This window comes from Pan paniscus, chromosome 13, assembly GCF_029289425.2.
Source record: "Pan paniscus chromosome 13, NHGRI_mPanPan1-v2.0_pri, whole genome shotgun sequence".
NCBI classification, from domain to species: domain Eukaryota; kingdom Metazoa; phylum Chordata; class Mammalia; order Primates; family Hominidae; genus Pan; species Pan paniscus.
Genome location: NC_073262.2, coordinates 142,229,997 through 142,238,835, shown reverse-complemented (window position 1 = coordinate 142,238,835; position 8,839 = coordinate 142,229,997). Strand labels below are relative to the sequence as shown.

Here is an 8,839-nt window from a genome sequence, read left to right as displayed (position 1 = left end):
CAATAAACTACTTGGTGGAGCCGTGGTCCAGCGACACCGTGCAGGCCTCAGCCAGGCAGCAAAGGATGTCGTAAACGGACGTCAGCTGCCCTCTTGGCAGGATCAGACCGCTGTCAACTCAAATCACCCAGAAGGACGGGACGGCGTCCAGACTTAGCCAACGCTTCCCTCTGATGTGCGGGCTGGAGGCCCCAGTTGCCAGGACGACCACACACAGGCCCCTGAGTGTCCTCCTGTGGTACACATGCCATCACCCTGGACTTTCAAGGCACCAGGTCCCAGTAAGAGGATGCACCTGCCCGGGAGGGCTGCACCAGATACCGAGGTAAGGAAGGAGGCCGAGGTCTCTGACTTTGCACTTCTGCGGAGGGCAGGAATAGCATACACGCCCCAAAACTTAAAGTAAGTGAAATGTCTCAGGGAACTTGGAATTTGGATGTTTGTGACCATTACTTAATGTCTGAATTTGCAAGCGCTTGGGAAAAATTCTTCCTTCTTAGCCTTTTTTTTTTTTTTTTTTTTTTTTTGAGACAGAGCCTCACTCTATCGCCCAGGCTATAGTACAGTGGAGCAATCTCAGCTCACTGCAACCTCCGCCTCCCAGGTTCAAGTGAACCCCCTGCCTCAGCCTCCCAAGTAGCTGGGACTGCAGGTTCCCACCACCACACCCAGTTAATTTTTACATTTTTAGTAGAGACGGGATTTTACTATGTTGGCCAGGCTGGTCTTGAACTCCTGACTTCAAGTGATCCGCCCACCTCGGCCTCCCAAAGTGCTGGGATTCAGGCATGAGCCGCCATGCCCAGCCTTCTTGTTAGCCTTTTGTATTTGCCCTATTGGGCATTTGAAGCTCTTAATGAGAAAATCAAATGTATGAAAAAGTTTGAAAATGCAGTTTTATATGCATAAAGGAATTTAATTAACTATGTTTATAAATGAAGTTGAGAATTTGAATTGTTCAACTTGAATTAATATAACAATAGTTAACTTCTTAAACATGATTGCATTTTATATAACATTTACTACATTTATAGACAGGTTAATATTTTTGAAAAGGCAGGTTTCTAGATACATAACTGGGTTATATCAAAGGTTCATGGAAGTATATGACTATAAATGGGTTTTCCTTTGGCAGGAACCCTGCTGCAGGCGTCAGAAACTCCGTGATGGATGGGAGGGGCGAGGGCTAAATGTTTTACTCTCCTGGACTCACAACCAGGTGCTTCGATTACACTTGTGAAAATAAATGATTAAAAACAAACAAACAAAAACAATAAATACCTATCATGAGCATCCCCCTTTCCTCCTCAGAATTCCCCTGAGACTCCCCACAGGCTGCAAGGAAGGACTGAAGCCACGTGGCCCAATGACACAGGCTCCGGCCGACTTCTGAGACCGTCTCTGCGTTCTCCATGATTCAACAGTGCCAGCTGATTCGTGGGCTCCTGGACACTCCATGCCATTTCCTCTGCTGGAGCGTCTCCAGCCACCTGTCTGCTTGTTAAGTTGCCCCTCCAAATCCAGCCTGAAGTCACCTCCTCCAGAAAGGCTTCTGGGACCCTCTCACCTGTGACAGTACACCCCTGCTTCATCCCTGCCTGGCTTCCTGCAGACTTGAGATTTTTATTCCTTGCCTGCTTCTGTGGGGGGTTCTGAGGAGCCAGGGTGTGCGCTGGCACGGACTGGGAGGAGCTGGTATGGGGCTTTGATTTTTCCCAAGGTGGCACTGCCTTGGCACAGCCCTACAGTGAGGGCATGAGCCACACACGCCTGCCACTTCTGGGGCAAATCACGTCTCCAGGAAGGGCCAGCAGCAGGGAGGCTGACCAAGGAGGGGCTGGAGGGGGCTGCCCCCACAGCTGCACTGTTACCCTGAAAGGGTGGGTCAGCTGTGGGGCTGGGGAGGTGTTCAGGGCAGCAGGGGGGCAGCAGGGACAGTGCCTGCCCCTGGAGGGCTCCGAGCAGGTTGGGGGGCCCCCGTCAGTGGCTCTGAGTGAATGAAGCAGGGGCAACTACCACGGTGCCCTCCCCACAACCTACAGCCACAGAAAGGCTCTGAGAAGGCCAGAGCCTGAAACAATTTACCTGCTCAGAATCTAGAGAATCCCACAGGCAGAAGACAAAAGGGAAGACAGACGTCCACAACAATGTCCTGCTCAGAAGGGACAGTTACAGTGTCCTCTGACACTTATAGGAAATTACCTCGCTTTATGATTTACCTTGAAGCCCTGAGGAACCTTTCTCAGCCTGAGACCCGTCCCCCAGGTTCCCATCATGGTTCATGTGGAAATGCACACGGAGTCCCCCAGGACTGGCGGCCAGTGACGTAGGCAGAGTCCCTCCATGAGATGCCTGGGCGGGGGCCACCCATGGAGCCATCAGGGCCAACCACCTGACGGAGCAGCCACAGGCTCCCCACGCCAAGTCAGCGGCACAGGCAGGAATTGGCATTACCACTCAGGACATGTGCTGGAACCAAGGAGGGCAACAGAAAATCCCCTGGGAGATGGATACAGCAAGTGGAACCCCAAGAACAGGACGCACCCAGCAACCAGCCTTCTCCTGGCCCTGCTGTTGCAAGGGGCTCGGGCCACGGCTCCCAGGAGATGCCACCCTCCAGGATACAGCAACAGTAACCAGGATGCCCCCTGAGCCCAGGCTCCAAGCCTGCTGTGCAGCAGCTTCCAGCATGTGGAAGGACGGGAGCCTGACGCTGGCCTCTGTCAAGACATCTCCAAAGTGGGTGTCGAACCTTTGCCATGACACGTGGGGCACAGTCAGGACAAGCCACTGGCCACGTGATATGGGGGGCAGAAGCTGCTTACTCTGGACCCCGAGTCAAGGACACCTTTCTCTAGAGACTTCAGCACCCCATTCTCCAACTGACTTCCCTCTCATGAGGGGAGGGACTCTGGAAACCCATCAGAGGTGCCCGGGGCCTTGGGTGGCCCACCTGATGACCCCTTCCTGCCACGCATGCCTCGGAGCAGCCAGCTTCAGCCACCAGCTTTGGGACCCAGGCCCTCAGTTACCTGGGAGTCCCAGTTCTGGGTTCTCCAGGCATTGGTAATGTGGAAGCTTCATTCTCAGAGATCACACGCAGACTCACTCACGGGCACACACATGTGTACACACAGACCCATGGCTCCCTCCAGGCTTCAAGGGCCGGCCCTGAGCAGTCCAGCAGCCCAGCGAGGGGTCGGCAGCGTCTGAGGGGAGAGAGCGTCACTGTGACACTCGTGTGGTTTCATCTGAGAGACCCCGTGGATATGAAGGGCTCACAGCGCCGTCTCAGGCGCTCCTGGGTTTCATCTGTGCTGTTGTCTGGACAGTGGAGGACAGTCCTGCTCATCAGTCCATGCCTGGCCATGGGGTCTGCCATTCTCTGGAATGTGCTGATCGGGTCTCCAGAGCCACCCCATCTGCGGCTGAGCGACTCTGCAAGACCCTGCAGACACCCACCTGGCAGCTCTCACACCCTCCAGACATGCGCCTTCCATCTGTCTGGTCTCCACACTTGTCTCGTCTCCCTGCCGACCACTCCTCTCAGATACCCTGGTCTCACCACCACTTTCTCAATGAACCCACTGCAGAACTCCACAGTCATGGAAGCTGGAGGTGGAACCAACGCGAAGGCCCGCATTCCCCCAGCCGGGTGCATCAGCAGGTCCAGGGGAAGGTGCAGGGTGCCCAGGCAAGGGCCCTTCGGACTGGCGTGTCGGGGTGGGACCTTCAGGGCCTCTTCCACAGTCATGCTGGTCTGCTCGGAAAGATCTAGGAAACACTCAACTGTCAACCTACTATGACCAAAATGGCTACCAAACATGCTAACCCCTCCATGCCCAAGAGGGTAAGAAGCCCTCACACATACAGCCGGGGAGACTTAAATTACTGTGGCATGATTTCCAGAAGACAATTCTATGGAAGAATTCAGAGGCTTGAACATGGCCAAACTGTCCAACTTCAGGAAAGAATCTGAAATGCAAACCAAAATATATTTCACATTATTTTTATTTAAAAATTATTTCCAAATCTTGAGAACCTGTGGGGAAAAAACATCAAAATATATTTTAAAAGATACTTACCACTATAGGATTTACAATAGTGAAAAACTGAAAATAATTAGATGATCCCTTTATTTAGGGAATTGTTGAATAAGTAATCCATTCATAACAAGAACTCACAAACCCATTTTAAACAATCATGGAGGGAGGATTTTAGTGACATGAGGGTAAAAAAACCTATCCTGTTAAGAAAAAGAAAGTGAAAAGCATGATCCACATACATTTGCATCTCAAACTCAACTATGAAAAGAAAAGATCCCACTTACACTCCGGGAATGTGCAGGAAGGACGGAGATCAAATGCTAATGGGGCTTCCTGCTTGAATGGGGGGCGGAGGGGAGGGTGTGTCATGAGTGATATTTTCCAGCTTCTTTTAGATTGTCTACACTTTCCAAACTTTTTACAAAAAGTTTACATTAATTTTATAATCTGCAGAACTAAAATTTGAGAAATGTTAACTAATGTTGCCTTGGCCAATAGTCCTAGTTATAATTTCTTGTACTTGTTTCTATTACAATAGTCACCCTACTCATGGTACTTAGTGAGAAGCAAAAAGTATGTAGAGCTGCTCCTGTTCACAGCTCCAATAACCATAAAGAAAAAACAGCAAAAAGCGTCCATTCAGAGCTTTCTGCAGATTAGTGATAAAAGCTGGCCCAGAAGAAACTCGGAACATTTCCTCCTTGGTGATCAAGCCAACAAATGGAATGCTGAGAACGTTCACCCCTGGAGAAAACACCGCAGGCTGCCTTCCCTCTCCAGGACCAGGGCGAGAAGGCCAAATTCACAAGACTGTACTGGGAACGCACCACCCAAAGCCCCTCACCTGGCTCCCTGCTCCCCACCTTATCCCATCCCTCACTCAGAACCAGCCCCCGCCTTATCCCATCCCTCACTCAGAACCAGCCCCTGCCTTATCCCATCCCTCACTCAGAACCAGCCCCCGCCTTATCCCATCCCTCACTCAGAACCAGCCCAAACTTCCCCAGCATCAGCGCGGAGCCCTGCGAGCTCCTTTCCAGGGTGGCTGGGAGGTGGGAGACTCTGCAGTGTTGTCGCGTGAGGAGCTGCCTGCAGACCTTGGGGAGGAGCTCAGAAAGGTCCCCCACCGAGGAGGAGGCTGATGACACGGCCGAGGAGCAGATGACAGCCGGCAGGATGGACTGCGAAGGGGCAGCAGGTACCGAATCCCTGTGAATGGGAGCCAAGCCTCTCCCAAATCCAACTCGGAGCCCGAGCTCCTTGACTTCACCCAGATGGGCCAAGCGTGCCCGGGGACTGGAAGGAATCCACAGCATGGGGAAGCCTTCCTCCAATCCGCTCGCCGAGACAGTGATGCTGGCAGGCGGCAATGGCTGGGCGACTACGCCAAAGGCGGGCCAGTGAGGGGTAGTCGGCACCCTCCAGTCCTACCCCGGAGGTGCCACCCAGCAGGCACAAACGCCCCAGACCCCAGCAAGGTGAAGGTGCCAGTGCAGAGAGCAGGCCCAGCAGATGATTCCCACAGTGTGGGCTACGCCAGGTCCACAGTGGGGGCTTCCAAGTGCCCGGTGTCCAGGGAACAGAGGAGGCAGTGCCTGGAGCTGAGAAACAGACTTGGCCCTGGGGAGGCCTGGGCGGTGAACTGGCACTTGACTCCAGAACCCCAGGGCCTCAGGCTGTGTTCTGTGTGGCACCCTTTCCTCTCTGCATGGGTGCTTCCGATGGCCTCTGTTGCTTTCTTTTCTTTTTCTTTCTTTTATTTTACTTCCTAGGCATTGCACAGGTAGTTATTTTACATTGTATATCTGACGATGTTAATTTCTTAAGTGCTGGAGGGTACATATCTACTGGATTCTGTGCTTTTTCTTTTCGTTTATACAGACTCCAACTCATTTTAGGTGATTTCTTTGCGTGCTTTCTGGTTTGTGATTATGAGTTCAGCTTTGGCCGAAGTGAGTCTGCAGGAACCCAGAGGCCCTAAGTCACAGGTTCACCTCGCAAAGAGGCTGCCCTCTGGGCTCTTCTGGGGCCTCGGGCTCTGCCCACGCTGCAGGCCCCTTTGAGACCTGGTTTGACACACAAACTGCAGGCCTAAAACTTCATTTCTTATGCCCTGGGCTGCTTCGGCGTTTCCACAGGGCGACCAAAGTTTTCTTTCCTTTTTTTTTTTTTTTTTTTTGGAGACGGAGTTTTGCTTTTGTTGCCCAGGCTGGAGTGCAGTGGCACGATCTCGGCTCACTGCAACCTCCACTTCCCAGGTTCAAGCGATTCTCCTGCCTCAGCCTCCTGAGTAGCTGGGATTACAGGCACCTGCCACCATGCCCAGCTAATTTTTGTATTTTTAGTAGAGACAGGGTTTCACCATGTTGGCCAGGGTGGTCTCGAATTCCTGTCTTCGTGATACGCCCGCCTCGGCCTCCCAAAGTGCTGGGATTACAGGCGTGCCCAGCCCAGTTTTCTTATTTACTTTTCTCGTCTCAACTCACTGCTTGTTTTTCTCTTTTCTTTAGGCATTCACTCACTTTATTGCAACTCCAGCAATGTTTGAAAAGTATTTTTCATTGTTCATCCAGGACCTAGTTGTATTGTAACAGATCAGGACACTTCAGTGCAGAGGGGAAGCCCTCCGCCCCCTCATAAAGAGGCCCTGATTCCTTATCTGTGTCATTTAGAAACTTCCACCCTCCTGTGAAGGAAGCCACTTTTTAGATCTCTAAAATACACAGATTCAGACTCTGCTTGGAGCTTCTGCAATGAACAAGTCCAGAACAAACTTGGGAGTTGCGCTCTGGGCATTACCCAGAACTGGGAGACAAAGCACAGGCGTTGAAGTCCCCCTGTGCACAGCCCTCCCAGGCTGGAGTGCAGAGAGCAGTGCAGGGCAGCTGGTCTGCTCTGCCTCCTGTCCTGACACGGCCACCTGCATCCTGCACCCTCCTGGTTCTCTAAGGCACACAAGAGCAGCTGCCTCGGGGTGAAACCTCTGCCCACAGACCTAAAGGAGGAACTTTAGTAAAAGCAGCAAATAGGCCTTTCTCCACTGATAGGGTTTGGCTGTGTCCCCACCCAAATCTCACCTTGAATTGTAATAATCCCCAGGTGTCAAGGGCGGAGCCAGGTGGAGATAATTGAATCATGGGGGCATTTTCCCCCATACTGTTCTCATGGTCGTGAGTTAGTCTCTTGAGATCTGATGGTTTTATAAAGGGGAGTTCCCCTCCACAAACGCTCTTGCCTGCCACCATGTAAGATGTGACTCTGCTCCTCATTCATTTTCTGCCATGATTGTGAGGCCTCCCCAGCCATGTGGTAATGTGAGCCCATTAAACCTCTTTCCTTTATAAATTACCCAGTCTTGAGTATGTTTTCATTAGCAGTGTGAAAACAGACTAATATACATCCACCTAGGGTTTAAAAGGCCTGTACAGCACAGCCTTCATCCTCTTTAACCAAACGCTAGCCTTAGACACACCTGCCTCTGAAAAGAGGCCTCTGCACTGCTGGGCTCCATCTGGCTGCAGGGGCCCTGACAGGGTGTCCACCAGAGCGAGGTCACCAGGATAGGTATACGTCAGGGCTTCCTTAAGGCCCAGCCTGGCCCCTCGTCCCTCTGCAGAGGGCGGCACATCTTTGGTCAGTGCCTGCTGCACACTTCCTGCTTCCCTGGAACACCCCTCGCCTGTGGGCGAAGCCTTGATCAGCAAGGTTCAAGGTCAGGCATGGCATGGCCTGAGCTCAAGGTCTCATGCCCGGGCCACAGGGGTCCAAGCCTCACCCAGGAGAAACATTGCAGACCTCAAGGTCAAACGTGCTGTTTGGAATCTAAGCCGAAAGGCCCAAAGCCATACATCGCGCCCAGTGAAGCCCTCTCACTGTGTGTTCCGCCCTCCTCACCCCATCACCTCTTATTTCTCAAAGTTCCTCACTCCAGGAACTGAGGGCCTTTGAGAGTGCTTAATACTAAGAGCACCTCTTCCCCATGCAGGTTCAGAACAAGTTGGACATGAGATAAAGAATAAAACACATAGAACTCAAATTACTTACTCCTAACAAATGCCAAGGTGAAAGTCTTAGCTTTGTGTGGGGGCCAAATAACCTTCTCGATTGAACCCAGAGTAAGAGCCTCTGACTCAGGGGTGCAGGTCTGGACCAGGGCAGACATCCTAGCACCAGCACACACGGTGGGGCAGGAACCCTCAAGGGCACAGCGTCTCTGCAATCGGACGGCATCCAAGAGAAGCAGGTGTGACGGTAGATTCAGTGAAGCAGACGCCCTCGCAATGTGGATGGGCCTCATCCAACCCATTGAAGACCTGGGTAGAACACAAAGGTGGAGAGAGAACCCTCCCTCTGCCAGCCTGCTGGAGCTGGAACACCGACCTTCTCTTGCTCTCAGGCTGGAAGTGTGCTGTCGTCGGCGTGCCTGGTTCTCGGGCCTCCAGGCTCTGGCTAGGGCTGCAGCACAGACTCTCCTACCTTTCCAGCTTGCAGACGACAGGGTGTAGGACCCCTCAGCCTCTGTAATCATGCGAGCCCATTCCATTTCTTATAGCAATGCATCTCTAACTCCATTTCTCTGGAGAACCTTGACTAATATGGGAGAGAAGGAGGACAGTCTGGGTCTTACAAGGCCCTGGCTCCCGGCAGCACACAGCCCAAGACAGTGACGGGATATAGCTCAAGGCCAGGGGTACTTAGGGAAAATCCCGATTTCTGGAAATCTGAGAAATTAGAGATTTATCCCCATTTTCTACCCCCAACTGCATCATGAAATAAACATTTCTACAAACAGG

At 52.2% G+C, this 8,839-nt stretch overlaps 1 long non-coding RNA gene across 1 annotated transcript; it reads right to left on the bottom strand.

Annotated features, from left to right (window-relative positions):
* Window positions 1–3,883: 3,883 nt before the first annotated feature.
* LINC02991 (long intergenic non-protein coding RNA 2991) lies at window positions 3,884–8,589 on the bottom strand. The gene is made up of 2 exons (XR_008624616.1): window positions 8,091–8,589; window positions 3,884–3,975 (listed from the first exon to the last, which is right to left on the bottom strand). It is a non-coding gene; the product is annotated as a long intergenic non-protein coding RNA 2991 (long non-coding RNA).
* Between the last annotated feature and the right edge of the window lie 250 nt (window positions 8,590–8,839).